This window comes from Stomoxys calcitrans, chromosome 5, assembly GCF_963082655.1.
Source record: "Stomoxys calcitrans chromosome 5, idStoCalc2.1, whole genome shotgun sequence".
Taxonomy (NCBI): domain Eukaryota; kingdom Metazoa; phylum Arthropoda; class Insecta; order Diptera; family Muscidae; genus Stomoxys; species Stomoxys calcitrans.
In genome coordinates, this window is record NC_081556.1 from 5,766,344 (window position 1) to 5,786,670 (window position 20,327).

The 20,327-nt window shown below is 35.6% G+C and overlaps 1 protein-coding gene across 1 annotated transcript in view; it reads right to left on the reverse strand.

The window, feature by feature from the left end:
• Window positions 1-18,374, reverse strand: part of LOC106094766 (neuropeptide CCHamide-2 receptor) — a 78,837-nt gene extending 60,463 nt beyond the window's left edge. The window contains exon 1 of the mRNA XM_013262007.2: window positions 18,355-18,374. The gene's annotated coding sequence lies outside the window, so the exon portion shown is untranslated. The remainder of the gene's footprint in view (window positions 1-18,354) is intronic.
• Window positions 18,375-20,327: the final 1,953 nt, after the last annotated feature.

Sequence of the window (20,327 nt, forward strand, 5' to 3'; positions counted from 1 at the left end):
GCTTCCATATACACCGGTCTTCCGATTTGACTTCTTGAGCCCTTACAAGACGCAATTTTTGTCCGATTTGGCTGAAATTTTGCATATAAAGTTCCGTTACGACTTTCAACAACTGTCTTAAATACGGTCCAAATTGGTCTATAATCTGATGTAGCTCCCGTAAAAACTGATATCTCGATTTGACTTCTTAAACCTCTGGAAGCTGCAATTTGTGCCAATTACAGTCCAAATCGGCCTATAACCTCATATATTGGGTTGCCCAAAAAGTAATTACGGATTTTTTAAAAGAAAGTAAATGCGTTTTTAATAAAACTTTGAATGAACTTTAATCAAATATACTTTTTTGACACTTTTTTTCTAAAGCAAGCTAAAAGTTACAGCTGATAACTGACAGAAGAAAGAATGCAATTACAGAGTCACAAGCTGTGAAAAAATTTGTCAACGCCGACTATATGAAAAATCCGCAATTACTTTTTGGGCAACCCATGGCTCCAATAGCTCCATATGAACTGATCGCCCTCCCCCTTACCATAATTTTCAGAAACGCCAGATTTCGGAGATGGGTGGTGCGATTTGTGTGCACTCTTATGGTAACCTAAAAACAAAAATTTGGTATCCAAATTTCGGATGGGGTACCTAGGGGGGACGCCCCACCCCCAAAACCTATAAAATATATATATAGACCAATCACGGCTATATGGGACTCAAATGAAAGGTATTTAAGAGTAGAAAACATATCAGATATCCAATTGTCGGACCAAGTATTTGGGGGACCACCCCAACCCCCAAAACTCCCTTAAATCGACCCTAAATCGGATATATTTACCGACCATGACAATATGAGACTCAAATGAGAGGTATTTGAGATATTCAAATATGGGACGTTGTTTCTGGGGAACCACTCCTTCCCAAAAACACCCCCCAAACAGGACTTTTTACTGGCCATAGCTATATGGGACTCAAATAAGAGGTATTTTTAGAGTAGAATACAAATCTGATAACCAAATGTGGGACCAAGTTTATGGGGGCCGCCCCTTCCCAAAAACACCCCCCAAAGAGGACAAATTTGCGACCATAGCAATGTGGGCTTAATTGAAAGGTCTTCGGGAGTAAAGCACGAATCTGATATCAATATTCGGCAAAAAATGTCTATGGGGCCACCCCACCCCCACAACATCACCCAAATAGGACGTATTTGCTGAAAATTGCAATATGTTGCTCAATAAAAGTTATTATGGAGTAGAATACGAATCTGATATCCAAGTGTGAGACCAAGTATTTGGGGACTCCCCCTCCCCCAAAACACCTCTCTAAGAGGACTAGTTTACCCCACCATGGCAATATGGGACTCAAATTAAAGATATTTGAGATTAGAAAACGAGTCAATTTTAGGAACAAGTGTTTGGGTGGCACCTCATCGCATCAACTTTGCTTAAACCAATGGCAGTATGTGGTTTAAATTAGGTTAAGTTTAAGTGGCAGTCTACCATCAGACTCACTTAGACGTTTTCGTCCATTGTGACGTCCAGGAACAGAAGAAGGAAGATGTCTTCTAGTTCCTACTGTTGAACCATCCATATTGCTTTAAAAAGCCCAATAGCTTGCGAATGTTTACATCCGCTAAATCAGACAAGCTCTCAAAGAAATGAGAACCTTATGTGGAACTCCTTCGGATTGCTAGTGTAGGGCACACACACAGAAGGTGTTCTAGAGTTTCTTCCTCTTCGATATCCTTACAGCTTCTAAAAATTTGTTACTGGGAACCTTCAGTCTGTCAGCATGTTTTCCGATTAGTCAGTAACCTACCATGACGGACACAATGACTGAGACGTCTGTTCTAACCAATGACAGCCAAGCAGCCCATACACAGCACCGTTTTTGAAACCATCTTTCATTCGTTGTCTTTCGGGCCTGATTCTGAAAACTTAGCTTACATGTCGCTAGAAGCATTCCCACAGATTCCAATATCCCTGAAATGTGTAGGGTAGTTCCTAGTTTCGCAAACTCGTCCGCCTAACAGTTCCCTGGAATATATCTGTGGCCCAGCAACCAGAAAAGGTAAATTTTGACCTGATCAGCCATCTCGTTGAGAGATCTGCGACCGTCAAGGTCGGTTTTTGTGTTCAGAAATACGTTCTCCAGGGATTTAATGGCTGCCTGGCTGTCTGAGAAGATATTTATGCCAATCGTCGTAATGACATTATATCATAGCCATTCCACCACTTCCTTAATTGCAAGGATCTCCGCTTGATGCACAATGTAGTGGTCGGGTAAACTTTTCGATATGACCAGTTCTAGATCTTTAGAGTATATCCCAAAGCCCACCTGGTCGTTTAGTTTGGAACCATCCGTATATAAGTTTATTTAACTTTTGTTACCAGGGATATCGTACTTCCAATCGGGTCTATCAGGAATAGTAGTATAGTACTTTTATCAAAAGGCGGCTCAGCTAGGGTGTAATCCACACTGCCTGGAACAAAGGAGGGGATAACCACCACTTAAAATGTTTGCAATGTTCTCACCAGGATTTTAACCCTCGCATTTACCATCATTGGCGGACTTGCTTTCCTCTGTGCTTTAATGACACGAGTTCGATATTCACATTCAGGACGAAATGTCCCCATCTTAAAAATCTACCAAAACAGGACTTATATATCGAATATTGCATTAAAGGGCTCAAATAAAATGTATAAGAGCGTTAAAGAAGGCGCTGCGGAGTGCGCCTGTTTCGGCTAGTTTCCTATACAAATTAAATCTTTACAGAATTTCCTCTTAAAATGAAATTTTGACAAAAGTTCCTATAAAATTTTAACTTCCTATAAAAATGAAATTTCGACAAAGTTTCTCCCTAAAAAAAAATTTCTTTTGACAAAGGTGTCTATACATCCAATTTTGCCGAAATTGCCTATTAAAATGCAATTAGGGCAAATATCCAATACAAATGAAATGGTTACAAAATTTCAAAAAAAAAGTGACATTGTGGCAAAATTTCCTATAAAAATTAACTTTGACAAAAGTTTTCTACGAAACTTAAATTTTTACCAAACTAAACAAGAACAACCGCGCTACGTTCGGCCGGGCCGAATCTTGGGAACCCACCACCTTGGATTCTGCTAAAATATGGGAGCTATATCTAGTTATAGCCCGATTTAGACCGTACTTAACACAGTTATTGGAAATCATGGCAGATCACTATGTGCGAAATTTCAGCCATATCGGATAAAAATTGCGGCCTCTAGGGGCTCAAGAAGTCAAATCGGGAGTTAGGTTTATATGGGAGCTTTAGCAGGTTATAGACCGATTCGGACCATACTTATTTGAAGTCATAACAGAGCACTGCATGCTAAATTTCAGCCAAATCGGACAAAAATTGCGGCTTCCAGGGGCTCAAGAAATCAAATCGCGAGATCCGTATATATGGGACCTCAGGTTATAGACCGATTTGGACCGTACTTGGTTCCATTGTTGAGAGTCATAACAGATTACTGTGAGCAAAATTTCAGCCAAATCGTATGAAAATTGAGGCTTCTAGGGGCTCAAGAAGTCAAATCGGGAGATCGGTTTATATGGGAGCTGTATCAGGTTCCTAACTTATTCGGACCGTACTTTGGAGAGTTGTTGGAAGTCGTATCAGAACACAATGTGGAAAATTTCAGCCAAATCGGACAAAAATGGTGGCTTCTAGGGACTCAAGAAGTCAAACCGGGAGATCGGTTTATATGGGGGCTATATCAGGTTATAGACCGATTCGGACCGTACTTTGAAGAGTTGTTGGAAGTCTTAACAGGACACCAAGTGCAAAATTTCAGCCAAAAATTGCGGCTTCCAGGAGCTCAAGAAGTCAAATAGAGCGATCGGTTTATATGGGAGCTATATCTAAATCTGAACCGATATGGCCCACTTGCAATCCCCGATGACCTACATTAATATAAAGTATCTGTGTAAAATTTCAATCGGCTAGCTTTACGCGTTCAACCGCTATCGCGATTTTGACAGACAGACGGACGGACGGACATGGCTAGTTCAAATCAGAATCAGAGGTGTTACAAACGGAATGATTGGATTAAGGTGGTGCGTATAAAAATTTGACTATATTTGTTATAGAAAGAAAGTTCCATAAAGATTAATTTTATACAAAATTTCCCCTAAAAATGAAAATTTGACTAAGTTTCCTTCATAAATAAAATTTTGAAAGGAATTTTTCCTATAAAAATTAAATTTTCACAAATTTTTTAATTTAAATGAGATTGTGGCAAAAGGTTTTATAAACTTACATTTTGACAAAATTTGCCATAGAAATGAAGTTTTGACAAAATTTCCTATAGAAATGGAATGTGCACAAAATGTCCTTAGAAAATTTCAGTTTTGACAAAATTCCTACAGAAATTAAAAATTCATAAAGTTTGGTATATAAGTGAAATTTGGACAATTTTTCCTTTAGAAATAATTTTTTTTAACAAATTCAACCTTTCCCCGCATTAGACCTCATGCTGAAAAAGTTTTGATTTTGATGGCCATATGTTTTCGACAGACATGGCATATAATATTGAATATCAACTATACGATTAAAGTATTCCAAAGTAAACAAAAGTAGAGTAGGAGAATTATGCACATTCTCACAATTCTCCAGTGTGAAGTGTGCCTCAAAGAAACATGGAACAAGTAAAATCCAATAAATATGATGATTTGCTTGCCTTTCATGACTTATTTGAAGGGTAGAAAGTTTATGTGCAGCCTTTTTTTTGCCAATAGTTTTTGGGCATGCCTGTGAAACGTGCACCTAAACTTTTCCCTTTTTTTTTTTGTTTGCCAACTTGGAAGTGTGGATTAATTTATAGAGTCCAACACTCAACGGGGGACTCAACAAGGCAGCCTGTTAGTCTAACAGAGATTATTGTCAGCTTACCAAGACCATTTCATTCCATAGTTCGACAACCAGCATCTTGCAATTGTGAAAGCCAAGAGTTCAATGTTTAACGCTTTTTCAGGGTTATTAAATTTACGAAGTGAATATGGGAGGGTGGGAGGTGTCAGTGTAGATGGTGGAAAAGACATTTGTGTGGCATGCAATTTTTATGATGTGCTTAAATTAAATGTTAAGCTGCTGCTAAAAGGATGTCAACATTGTTACTTGGCTACCTTTAAGGTGATTATGTGTGTCAACGAGTATGTGTGCCTAATTCCAGGTGGGAAAAGCCGCATGTGAAAGCATCCGTTGGTATAGAAATCTAAAGTTGATTCAAAATTTATACACACACAATGAAAAATTTTGAATTAAATGGAATAATTTTAGGAATTTCAATCATTTAAAGGTGGTGCATTTTTCTTATTTTTCTGGAAATGAAAAAAAAGTAAAAGTCACTGTTAACCCTGAACGAGTTCTTAAAAATAAAGACGTTGTAAAATCAGGGTTTCAATCGCTCCTCAAATGAGCACATTTCCATTTTATGTCAAATTGTCATTTTAATTTGTCCAAATTATTCCTTAGGTGCTGTTCAAGCCAATCCTTCATCCTGGTTTCTGATGTTCGTCTCTAGCCTATATTCCCCCCTGTGTTTCAATGTCAAATTGTGATGAAGGTTGTCATAGATTAATGTCAAACATTTCAAAGCTAATAGTAATAACAATAAAAAAAATAAGACGAACCAGGCCGTCGAAAAACTTGAAATGAAACGTAATATTCCTTGTGGGTAGAAAAGCTCCCAATCTTATTATCTTAAGTATAATCTGGCCGAATTGACAAAGTCATTAGCTTGAATTGGTAAACATAAGGACACTGATAGACATTTCTTTTTTGTGACTTCTATTCCACAGAAATTTCATTTCCCTTTCCGTTGTTAGCGGCTTAGGTTTAAATTGGGAAATTTAATGCCATAAACGTTTTAACTTTTTTTCTGAATTATTAAATGACTTATGATGGGTTTTCCGTGAAGTGTTCCACAAATATACGTTTGCGTAAGTTTTTAAATAAAATACAATAAAAATAAAAAGAAAATAAAATAAAAAAAAATAAAAAAAATATAAAATAAATTAAAATAAAATAAAATAAAATAAAATAAAATAAAATAAAATAAAATAAAATAAAATGAAATAAAATAAAATAAAATAAAATAAAATAAAATAAAATAAAATAAAATAAAATAAAATAAAATAAAATAAAATAAAATAAAATAAAATAAAATAAAATAAAATAAAATAAAATAAAATAAAATAAAATAAAATAAAATAAAATAAAATAAAATAAAATAAAATAAAATAAAATAAAATAAAATAAAATAAAATAAAATAAAATAAAATAAAATAAAATAAAATAAAATAAAATAAAATAAAATAAAATAAAATAAAATAAAATAAAATAAAATAAAATAAAATAAAATAAAATAAAAATAAAAATAAAAATAAATAAAATAAAATAAAATAAAATGAATAAAAATAAAATAAAATAAAATAAAATAAAAAACACTATAAAAACAAAATAAAAACAAGAAGCCAAGAGGCCAGATCGGTTTATGTGGCAGGTATATCAGGTTATATACTAATTTGAACCATATTTTGTACAGTTGTTGGAAACTATGACAGAACACGTTATGCAAAATTTCAGCCAAATCGGATAAGAATTGCGCGCAGTAGTAGCTCAAGAAGTCAAAATTCAAGCTGGGTTTATATGACAGCTATAACAGGTTATGGACCGATTTGAACCATACTCTGCAAAGATGTTGAAAATCATAACAAAACACGTCATGCAAAATTTCAGTCAAATCGGATAAGAATTGCGCCCTCAAGAGCCTCAAAAAGTCAAGATCCTAGATCGGTTTATATGGCAGCTATATCAGGTTATGGACCGATTTGAACCATACTTTGCGCAGTTGTTGGATATCATAATAAACCACGTCGTGCAAAATTTCATTCGAATCGGTTCAAAATTGCGCCTTCTAGAGGCTCAAGAAGTCAAGATCCCAGATCGGTTTATATGGCACCTATATCAGGTTATGGACCGATTTGGAAGTGGTACCATAACAACACATGCAAAATTATAGTCAAATCGGATAAGAATTGCGCCTTCTAAAAGCTCAAGAAGTCAAGACCCAAGATCGGTTTATATGGCAGTTATATCAGATTATGTACCGAATTGAACTATACTTAGTACAGTTGTTGGATTACCAGAGTAGAGGTCTTGGGTTCGATTCCCGCCAGAAGCCTTGGTCTGTCGCTACTGTGGTATCACAATGAACTTAAAATTATCTAAGTGAGTCTGTAAAGGACTGCCACTCTTACCTTACCTAACCTAGCACAATTCTCATCCGATTTGGGTGAAATTTTGAATGAGGTGTTTTGTTATGACTTCCAACATTTGTGCGAAGTATGATCCAAATCGGTACATAACCTGATATAGCTGCCATATAAACCGATCTGGGATCTTGACTTTTTGAGCCTCTAGAGTGCTCAATTTTCATCCGATTTGGCAGAAATTTTGTACAACGGCTTCTCTCATGACCTTCAACATACGTGTCCAATATGTTCTAAATCGATCCATAGCTTGATACAGCTCCCATATAAACGAATCTCCCGATTTTGTTTCTTGAGCCACTACAAGGCACAAATCTTATCTGAATGGACTGAAGTATTACACAATGACTTTTACAATGTTTAGCCTTCAATATAATTATGGTTCGAATCGGACTATAACTTGATATAGCTCCAATAGCATAACAGTCCTTATTCATTATTTTCCTTGATTGCCTAAAAAGAGAAACTGCGCAAAGAGCTCGACAAAAGGATCCATGGTGGAGGGTATATAAGATTCGACCCGGCCGAACTTAGCACGCACTTACTTGTTTGTATTTAGAGCGCACAACAAGCCGATTACTGGGTTAGGTGTATGTCCATAGTGGCGTGGTGCGTCGCAGCCTCTTTTCAACCTAGCATAACCTAATCTAAAGATGATCAAAAGTTGTACAAAGGTTAACATAGACAGACAGACGGACAGATGGACATAGCAAATTTTTATCAGAAAGTGATTATAATTCAATTAGTTGCTTATCATCAGATAAACTTCTTCTTTTTGGGTATTACACAAAGCCATGATACCCTGGTACAATCCCATGTCAGCTAGTTGTCCATACCGGATTGACCCGATGGATTTCTTCAACGGCAAAGGCTGCCGCCTCATATACAACACTGCTACAACAACAACAACAACAACCCTGGTACCAAGAAGTGAAGTACATATCTATGTTGATAAATATATTAAATTTTCACCAGTCCAGTCCTGATTTAATGCCATTTTTACTCGCTACTTGTTGCATTCATCATTTTTGATTTCTTCTTTATTTCATTAAACCACATCCCAAACATTTTTATTATCTTTCCTGACCAGCACTTTATTATTTCTGTGGCATACCTCAAATATAACCAAGCAATCCATGGGTAAATAATAATTATAATCAATCATACGCACCATAGACCGCAAAAAACTATTTTTTATGTTTTCTGTGGAAATATGTTCTTCTTTGTGTTAAAAATGTAAATATAAAAAATATCTTTAATTGAAAATGGGTTTCGTAGTAGTTAACAATCAATATTTCCAACATTTTGCTATTGCACAACTCTGGCCTTCTCCTCATAGCCATTTCGATTTAGTGCTTTCATAATAATCACTTGGAAATTTTTTTTTTTCAATTGCTTAATGGACATCAGCATTTTTGCTGCATCTGAAAAAAAGTCAATTTATTTTTTCACTCCATTTGGTATTTGAATTATTACTGAAGCTAAGGATGTTATAGGCCAATAGTCACAGTAATCTGTGAAAACTTTAAAAATTTCTTGCTGTTCAATGTGACACCCAAAAAGAGGGGGATCAATAGTTTCAACGAGAGTTTTTTAATGCAAAGTCCCATAGAAAAAAAGCATTCACTTTATGTTTGAAATATTATTCCTTATACATCTTTGGCCCTCTAAGAGAATGTGGCATTCTTTGGTGTGCGTACATGCATATTTGAAAATAATTAATGAGAATCATACGCACCCAAGGCCTTTGCACTCAAATGAGTGCCAACATTTATAGTGATTTACGGAATTCACCCATATAAACTCATAAATTATTATGGCAATCTGTTGGTTTATGTTTTTTTTTCTTCAACATTCTGCCATTCTTTCACAGATTTCTTTTTTGCTTGCCTCATTGTAAACTTTCACCTGCATGCGATGGCTTGTGTGCCTGTGTGTGTCAGCGTTTGTTTTATTTTTCTTCTTTTCTTTCATTTTGTTTACAATTCCAGTCAGCAAATTAATTAAAAACATAAATCACCAACATTTTGCAGGTACTTAAATACTTCAGCGCCACTAAATGACAAAAACCATTGAAGTAGTTGTAACCACAACTACTAATATTGAATGAAACACCCCACCTGCCTCAAAATGCCAATGTGGTCTGTGGATAGATTATCTGTCTGTCTGTCTGACTGCATATATGGATTTGGTTTTTTGTTGGGCTAATTTTCCAACAAAAGAGTTTTGACATCAATGTGACCACAGCTAATGATAGTTACAAGGAGAAAGTAATTTATGTGGGTAGTTGTAAGCAGTTTTTTATTCGTTTTTAGTTGGTAATTACATGAAGTCCATTTTAATGCGGTGAACTGTGTGGATTTTTTTCCTAATTTTACAGTATATTTATTTTTACAGCTGTAGGAGGGATAAAAGCAAAATAAAAAAATTACTGAGACAGCAACCTGGTGGTCTACTTCGCTACCCCTTGTTAGTCTGCGGTTTCGGAAAACCCAGGTAGTCACTCAGTTTATATGGATATGAAGTTTTGTAATAACTGCGCATAAAAGTTCAGAAATCTTCCCTATAGGATGTACCAAATAGAACCAAGACTAACAATACATCAGAAATATAATTAAGTCGCCTAATATATTTTGCCAAGGTATTGGGTTGCCCAAAAAGTAATTGCGGATTTTTTAAAAGAAAGTAAATGCATTTTTAATAAGACCTAGAATGAACTTTAATCAAATATACTTTTTTTAAACTTTTTTTCTAAAGCTAAAAATAACAACTGATAACTGACAGAAGAAAGAATGCAATTACAGAGTCACAAGCCGTTGAAAAAATTTGTTAACGCCGACTATAAGAAAAATCCGCAATTACTTTTTGGGCAACCCAATACCTCACAAATGTCGCTAGCATAAGGAGGGTATGACCACCGCTGACAATTTTTTTCCGAATTCTCCACAGGATTCGATTCAGGCGTTCAGCGTAATAGGCGGACAAGCTAACACTTCAGTGCTACGGTGGTCTCCAATATTGAAAATATTAAAAAATTTTAAAAAATGAAGAAACTACAAAAAATTTTAAAATGTTACCAAAAAATATTTTTTTTACCACAATATTTGGAGACGCTTATTAAAGCCAAATTTTATTTAATTTTGTGTTAATTTCTCTTTCCAGACGAGCTTAATGATCGAACAATTTTAAGGCTATAGAAAATGAAAGCCAGAGGATACCGCACACCAACTATGGTATGGCGCATTTGACATCTTGGTAAAGGAGGCCATCAGCAGATATCTTCTGGAGTGGAGGCTTGAAAGACCGTAAATGGGTAGGTTATACTATTTTCCAGCAAAATTATTTTAAATTTTACTTTCAAAGCTACATTCAATGTCATGATTTTAACATAGGGCTATGGCTCAAAAAATGATATTTCTTTTCTTTAGCCAATTCAGTCAATTTTATACTATTTTTATCAAAAATTTTCTAACATAATTGTTTAAAAATTATATCTAACTGTGGGAAAATTTGCCGGGTTTTGCAGTTTTCTTTTATCGTGGCTTGTTTTTTGTTCCAATTATTTTACAACCGTTACTCCTTTTGTTTATTAAACCCCCCAAAACAGACCTAATTCTCTATTCCTCTGAATAATGCATGTAATCAATCAATATTCAAGATAAGCAAGTATACAAATTTCATTTTAATCCATACACATGTCTTTCAAAGAACATAAAATGAAATACATGCCAAATCAGGTCTACGCAGACAGGCTGCCTCTTCTTACTTCCTCTACAGCTCATTGAAATCAAGATTTACTATTGCAACCCATTGTCTGGAAAAGCCCAAAGATAAATGTTACTACCCTTATCAAATGTATGAAGACATTTATCAAACTAACACATCACAATAACTCAGATTTTCACTTATCATTGTTTAATGGTTGGTATTCAGGATGTGATTCATGTTCATGTTCTATTCCCACAAAGTATTAAAAGATTTGAAATTTGCCTCATAACATTCTGTGAAAGTTGTTCCATTTGTTTTTTAATAAAGACTTTTTCAATTCCTTGCAAATCTTTTCAACAAATTTTGCGCAACTTTTTCTTTTAACCTTCAAAGCTAAGAACAAGCTCTTAGCTAGGTTGAGGGTAACACCTACTCAAGTGTATTGCAGTAGTAATGTGTTAGTGAAAAGGATATAAGCGTTTTTTTAAATGTAAAATGTATTTAATTTGTACCATGGGTCGTATACGTGCTCGAAAAATTATTAATAATGGTCATACGCACCCAAGAACATATGTACTAACTATGATAACGCAGATCTTACAATACCCCATGATTTTAAGGGAAAGTAACATTGAAATTTTATCTTCCAATATTATCTTTAGAACCATTACAAGGCAATTTGATAGAAAATTTGATGCAAATTTTGAAATTTTATCCCAAAGAAAATTTGGTTTTCACCTTTAAAAAAACGAAACAATTAAAAGCGTGCTAAATTCGCCCGGGTCGAATCTTGGGAACCCACCACCATGGATTCTGCTAAAAATTTATACAAAATAAATTGAGTTGAAAGGCATAATTTTATTCTACATACCAAACTTCTGTCAAACCAGCAAAAATTTAAGCTCTACGAACCGAACAAGGATGATCGAGAGACCACTTAACATGGGAGTTATATCAGGTTCTTGACCGATGTGGACCGTACTTGGTACAGTTGTTGGAAGTCATAACAGAACACTATGTGCAAAATTTCAGCCATATCGAGCAAAACTTGCCGCTTTCAGGGGCTTAAGAAGTCAAATCCGGCGATCGGTTTAAATGGGGGCTATATCAGGTTATAGACCGATTTGAACCGTACTCGGCACAGTTGTTGGAAGTCACAACAGAACACTTTGTGCAAAATTTCAGCCATATCGAACAAAAATTGTCGCTTTCAGGGACTTAAGAAGTCAAATCCGGAGATCGGTTTATATGGGGGCTATATCAGGTTATAGAACGATTTGAACCGTACTCGGCACAGTTATTGAAAGTCTTAACAGAACACTATTTGCAAAATTTCAGCCAAATCGGACAAAAATTGAGGCTTCCAGGGGCTCAAGAAGTCAAATCCGGAGATCGGTTTATATGGGAGCTATATAAGGTTATAGACCGATTTGGACCATACTTGACACAGTTGTTGAAAGTTATAATAGAACACTATGTGCAAAATTTCAGCCAAATCGGGAGAAAATTGCGGCTTCCGGGGGCTCAAGTAGTCAAATAGTGAGATCGGTTTATATGGGAGATATATCCAAATCTGAGCCGATATGGCCCATTTGCAATCCCCAACGTCCTACATCAATATTAACTTTCTGGGCAAAATTTCAGCAGTGTAGCTCTACGCGTTCGGCCGCTATCGTGATTTTGACAGAAGGTCGGAAATAGGCTAGAATTTCAGAATGTAGAGACGGTCAAGAATATATCTAATTTATTGGGTCCTAGATCAATATTTCGAGGTGTTACAAGTGGAATGACTTGACTAGTATAACCCCATCCTATGGTGATGGGTATAAAAACAATTGAATTCTATGTCGTGGAGAAAATTGTATTGGATGATTTTTAAAGAGCTATAGGAAAATTTTCAAAAAAAAAAAAACATAAAATTCAAAAAAAAAATATGAAATCTTTATTTGAATCCATAGAACGGTCCATATAATTTATTATTTGATGATGACTTCATGAAAATGTTGACCGTGACTGCGGTCCATCCGCTTAGTCCAATTATGGCATACTCTTTTCCAACATTTCGGCCAGAATTTCACGAATAAATACTTCAATGTTGTCTTCCAATGCGTCTATTGAAGCTGGCTTGTCTTTATAGACAAGAGATTTTACATAGCCCCACAAAAAAATCGCACTTAGGCCGCCAATTGACCGGTCCCGAACGTGAAATAAAATATTCACCGAACTCGCCTCTCAACAAGTCCATTGTTACGCGTGGTGTGTGACATGTGGTACCGTCTTCTTGAAACCACATGTCATGCAAGTCAAGCTCTTGCATTTGCGTCAAAAATGTTGGATATCTTCTCACGATAGCGCTCCCCATTCGGAGTTAGGTTACGATTCGTATCATCTTTGAAGAAGTATGGTCCACCAGCCCATAAACCGCACCAGACTATGACTTTTTCTGTATGCATTGCTTCTGCCTGATCTTATGATGACATAAACTGACCATAATATGGAAAAACCCACGATGAATTTTCTTAACGGAGCAAAAATTTTTAAAATCAATTTCAATAATTTGCATGGAAGTTAGCAAATGTTAGCTCCAAGAATGTTCGTGACCTTACTGTCCTGGTTGTTATTGCCCTGGTGGCCAGTTTACTGTCCGTTCACACCACACCACCTCACGGAGTCCGGATCTCCGCATGCAGGACCGTAGTATAGTCAGCCTGTCAAAAACATATCTCTTTTAAAGAATATTTTATATAAAGATTGCATTTAGAGAAATTTTCATTGTTATCTGGTCTTGAAACAGAAATTTTATTAAAATATTTTTTTTATACAAAAACTTTTTCTTGGGGGGATGAGTTCATTGAAGCTTTGTCTTTAGAGAAAACTTTTTCATGAAATTTTTTTAAAGAAATTTTCAATGATTTATTGTAAACATTCTGAGGTTAGTTATTTTTATATTTTATTTTTCTATCAATTCGTCAAACTTTGACATTTTGTTTTCTTATTTTGTTTTCCATTAACACTTGCCAGTGTTTTTTTTTTTATTCAGCCATGAAACCAGTCAAAGAACATCATATCAATCGTTTTTCCTCTGAAATGCTGCAGATGTTGATTATGACAAATGTTGGCAATTTTTCTTCGTTTTTTTTTTTTTTTTGTATATAATATTGCCTTTGGCATGAAAATTGGAAAACTCCATCAAAAGACTTAGCGAGACTTTTGTTGGCTTAATGCAGTTCTGTTTTGAATGAGTTGGATGTGTACAATGAGTTGTATACGTGATTTAGATATAATCGATAACAATCATACGCACCCAAGAAATGCCATTTGAAAATCTTTAGAAAAAGTTATCTAACATTATTCATTGATTTTTGGACACAAAGGCCAAGTTTTTTTTATTTTTATTGCATCAAGTACCCTCAGAAGTGGTTTTCCGATCCTAAAAAGTATTTATGCAGTCAGATGTAAAAGTTTATATAAATCAATTCAATCTGAAGTTAATCGGAGCAAGGTAAACTTTACCGAAAAATAATTATAAAAAAATTGATTAAATATAGGATATTATAAAAATTATTCAATATAAAGATTTTGGCTGCATTTTAACTCCAATAACAGTAATTTAAAAGCATCAACAACTCAAAATTGGCTCGAAATTGACCTCAATGAGGGCAGAGGTGCTGCTCTGTAGGATTTTTTTTTTACTAAAATATAGTTTGGACTGTAGACACCATATATCCTCAGGCCATAAGTAGTTTCAATTTTAGACACACCTGTTCAATTGTTTTGCAGTCTTTGTTTATTTGTGCTTATTATTTTAGTAATAATCCATAAAAGAACATGATTACTCATAAAAAATTTTTAATCGTATTCATATTTTTCTTGTTTTTTTGAAAAATATTTATTGCTGAAGACTTTGTTTATTCAGGTCTTTTTTGTAGACCTCAAACTTAAAATTTTTTGAAATAATATGACATGATGTTTACATTATATGGATACCAGCGAATAAGAAATGCAAATTCTTTCCTAAAAAAAATTTTTACTATTGGCAAACTTGCCAAAGCTAATAAAATAGCTTTTTAAGATAACAGAAAGAAATAAAAAAAAACAATGAATATAAAAATTATTTATTGAAGCCAAATGCAAATTTTGCCCATAAACATTCCATTAAGGAACAGGGGCAAACTTCTCCCACATCAAAGAGTGCAGTCCGATTCAAGTTTTAGTTTAATAATAAGGGGCCTCCTTTGATAGCCGAGTCCGAACGACGTGCCGCAGTGCGACCCCTCTTTGGAGGGAAGTTTTACATGGCATAGTACCTCACAAATGTTGCCAGCATTAGGAGGCGAAAACCAACGCTGAAAAATTTTTTTTAGATCTCGCCAGGATTCGAACCCTGGCGTTCAGCGTCATAGGAGGACATGCTAACCTCTGCGCTAAGGTGGCTTCCTCCTTGAATCCAAAACAATACAAATCTGCATAAATTGTGATGTTCAGTTAGCCATGTAGGCAAATGGATAAAGAGACGAAAGGTCTGGCGGTAATGATATATGTTTTTATGCCCTTCACCATAGGATGGCGGTATACTAGTTTCGACATTCTGTTTGTAACTCCTCGGATCGATTAATAATATTAATAAGATTCAAATACAACAAACCAACGAATGGCCCTTAAAGCCATCACACCTAATATGGTTGAAAAGTCTTCTAACCAAAGACGAATAGTGGTTGGTGTGTGTTTTGCTATCTTTGGCTTTCCTTTTCCATTTGCATCTCCGATCATTGAGCTCATTTCGAAAGAGAAACAAACAAAAAACTCCTCGAAATATTCGTGTAAGACCTGATCGTCATGACATTTTAAGTCGATCTAGCCATGTCCGTCCGTTTGTCCGTCCGTCTGTCTGTCCTTCGCTAACTTTCGAAGGAGTTAAGCTATCCGCTTGAAATTTTGCACAAATGCTTCTCATTAGTGTAGGTCGGTTGGGATTGTAAATGGGATATATCGATCAATGTCTTGATATAGCTGCCATATAAACCGATCTTGGATCTTGATTCTTGAGCCACTAGAGGGCGCAATTTGTATCCGAATTGGTCTAAAATTTAGCATGACGTGTTTTGTTATGGCTTCCAATAAATGTGCTCAGTGTGGTTGAAATAGGTCCATAATCTGATAAAGATGTCATATAAACCGATCTTGGATCTTGACTTCATGAGCCAATAGAAGGCGCAATTCTCATCCATTTTGACTGAAATTTTGCATGAGATTTTTTATTATGACTTCCAACAATTGTGCTTAGTATGGTGGAAATCGGTCTATAACCTAATATAGCTGCCATATAAGCCGATCTGGGGTCCTGCGTACTGCCTCCTGCCTCTAGAGGGCGCAATTCCTATTCGATTTGGCTAAAATTTAGCATGACATGTTTTGTTATGACTTCCAACAACTGTGCTGAATATGGTTCAAATCGGTCCATAACCTGACATAGCTCCCATGTAAACCGAACTCCTTATTTGACTTCTTGAGCCACTGGAGCTCATTCGATTTAGCTAAAATTTTGAACATATGATATGATCAATATTTTGATGGATCTTGATTTCTTGAGCTTCTGGACGGCGCAATTCTTATCCGATTTAGCTGCAATTTAGTATGTGGGGTTTTGTTATGACTTCCAACAACTGTGGTAAAGATATTCGAAATCGTTTCATAACCTGATATAGCTACCATATATAATGATTTCCCGATTATACTTCTTGAGCCTATAGAGGGCGCAATTTTATCCAGTCATATGGTTCAAAACGGTCAATAACCTGATATGGCTGCCATATAAACCGATCTTGAATCGTGACTTCTTGAGCCACTAGAGGGCGCAATTTTTATCCGATATGGCTGCCATATAAATCGATCTTGAATCGTGACTTCTTGAACCCCTAGAGGTCGCAATTCTCATCCATTTTGGCTGAAATTTCGTATGCGATATTTGATTATGATTTCCAACAACTGTGCCAAATATGGTTTAATTCGGTCCATAACCTGATATAGCTGACATATAAACCGATCTGGGATTTTGACTTTTTGAGCCTCTAGAGGGCGCAATTATTATCCGATTTGGCTAAAATTTAGTATGAGGGATTTTGTAATGACTTCCAACAACTATGCCAAACATGGTCCAAATTGTTTCATAACCTGATATAGCTATCATATAAAATTATTTCCCGATTATATTTCTTGAGCCTATAGAGGGCGCAATTCTTATCCGATTTGGCAACGACTTGTACAGCGACTTCTCCTATGACCTTCAACGTGCGTGCCATATATGGTCTGAATCGGTCTATAATATGATATATCTTTCATATAAACCGATCTCCCGATAGAGAAGTCTTTTGAAGGCAAACACGGTGGTACACGCAAACCGGGAAGACCAAAAGCCCGATGCAAAGATCAAGTTGGGGGAGATACCTCGAAACTGGGTGTCAGAGATTTTAGAATGAGCGCAGAAGATCGAGGCGATTGGAACGCTATTCTACGTTCGGCTAGTGGAACAAATATGGTGTCATGGCCAATTAAAGTAAAGTAAGATCTCCCGATATTACTTATCGAGCTTCTATAGGGAGCAATTCTTATCCGATTTGGCTGAAATTTTGCGCAAAGACTTCTACAATGGTCTTCAACGTCCAAACCAAGTCCAGCCCACCCACCACCATCGGATGGGGGGGTATACTAATCTAGTCATTCCGTTTACAACACCTCGAAATATTGATCTTCGACTAATACTTCTTCTTAAGCTCCTAGAGGCTTTAATTATTAACCGATTGGGCTGAAATTTTGCATATAGTTTTCCGTTATTACTTCCAAAAATCGTGCCTAGAATGGTCTGAATAGGTCTATAACCTGATAAAGCTCCCTTGCAATCCGATCTCCTGATTTGATATCTCGAGCCCTTAAAAGCCGCAGTTATTATTTAATTGAGCTGACATTTTGCACATAGAGTTCTGTTATGACTTTCAACAATCGTGATAAGTATGGTCCAAATCGGTGTATAAGCTAATATAGCTCCTATATAAACCGATCTCCTGATTTGATATCTGAAGCCCATGGAAGCCTTAATTTTTATCCGATAAGGCTGAAATTTTGCAAGTAGTTTTCTGTTGCGACTTACAACAATCGTGTCACGTACGGTCCAAATCCGTAAATTTTTAGCAGAACCCATGGTGGTGGGTTCCCTAGATTCGGCCTTGCCAAACTTTGCACGTTTTTACTTGTTTCAAATACTTTTTTATGTAAACGTTTTTTCATGTAGGGTCTTTTTATTTATTTTTTTTATTTAATGAAATTGTTTTTTTTTTTATTTTTAACTAACATTTATATACTAACCATTCAATAGGTTCAGCTTACATTCCCTTGCAAAACTTTTGCAATAAATTTGTATATAATTTTTTTTTTTTAATTTCACTTTTTTATTTAAGTAGCACGAATCACAAAAATTTCTTCAATTTAATAAGAATTTTTTTTTCAACAAACTATGAAATTTATTTCCAATTTTTGTTTGGTTTTCTCAAAAACCTTGGTTTTTACTACTTGAATAAAGTTTCTGAATTACATGCACTGCCACCAATGACATCAAAGCAAAACAATAACTACCACTCATAAAGAAGATTAATGATTCTTGACTTCTTTTTTTTTTCAACTATACTTGAAATGTAAATTTTGCAGGAAATTGCATTGTTTTCACAAAACACGCTTTTTGGCTCTTATTTCTTGGGAATGACTTTTGTTTCCGCTGTCACTGCACTTTTATTTTGATGGGGGGCACTATGAATTTTATGTCTTGCTGTTGCTTCTCTTGCTTGCTGCAAGTTGAAAAACTGTTGCTGGTACAGCCCTTTTTGGTTTTTTATTTTTTTACTACTTTGAATTTCAACCGCTTTTACGTTGTGATCTTTTGAAAAGCGCGCAAAGGACTAACCATGTTTAGCGTTGTCCATTTGTTGGTAATTCCATAAGCGAAAGTTTTTGTTAAGACTTCTTGGATGAAACAGCACAGCACTGCACAGCAGGCGGCATTGGCCTTAGACCATGGCGAAATACTCCAGTTTCGCAGCAGCAGCATCAATGAATTGTGGACTTTGTCTTGCACAGCTACAAACTGCGCATGCTATTTTCCTTTATCCATATCCCGGCTATGTGCAGAAAGGTTTGAAATCCAAATGTAAACATTTTTGTTTTCTTTTTTTTTATCCAAAAGCAGAGTATTTGCCTTTGATAGCCACCTGTTGATATTTGTAAACACAAACAAACATTTGGCGGTATAAGTTGCCGAGGGGGCCTTGAGGGAGGTCAGGGCAGGGCGAGTAGTTCAGACAAGAATGAATGTTTACCATGAAGCAACACGGAACACGTGCTTTGATTTTAATGCTCTGGCATTTGTTTACAGCGGTAAACACCGCATTTCTTCACACATATCTCAAATGTGTGTGTGTGTGTGCGATTGCGAGTTTGCTTTTGGAGGGGCGTGTGTTTGGTTGTTTAGTATTTTATTTTTATACTAAGCGTATAACGACACTTTAGCAAGGTGAAAGTGTTGAAGTCTTCATCATCATTATTATCGCCATAACTGTAACTGTAATTATTATGAGTATAAACATTAACCTCTATATGATGCTTGACAGCAATGTTCAGAGGCTTTTTCCGAGGACATATTTATGGCATAATATTCCTTATGACAGAATCAAGGTTTACTTTCATTTAAATGTCTTTTACACTTTAAGCTTATAGCATGAAACAAGTAAAAACGTGCCAAGTTTGGCCGAGCCGAATCTTGGGTGACCACCATCATGGATTCCACTAAAAAATTGAGACTTCAAGGAGCTCAGGAAGTTAGGTTTATATGGGGCTACATCAGTTTGTAGGCCGATTCGGATCATACTCGGCACTGATGTTCAAAGTCAAAACAGTCAGATTAGATGAAAATTGAAGCTTCTAGGGGCTCAAGAAGACAAATCCGGGCATCAGTTTATATGAGGTGTATACCAGTTTAATTACCAATGCAAATCACACTCAAAACTGACGTTGGAAGTCAGAAGGGAAGTATTTCTACTAAATTTCAGCCAAATTAGATGAAAATTGAGGCGGTTAGGGGCTCAAGAAGTCAAATCAGCGATCGGTTTATTTGAGGGCTATATCACTGTATAGGCCGATGCAAATAATACTTCGCATGTATGTTAAAAGTCATAACAAAAGTCTTTGTACCAAATTTCGGTCACATTAAATGAAAATTGAGGCTCCTAGGAGCTCAAGAAGTCTTATCCGAGAATGGGCTTATATGGAGGCTATATCATTTTATTGAC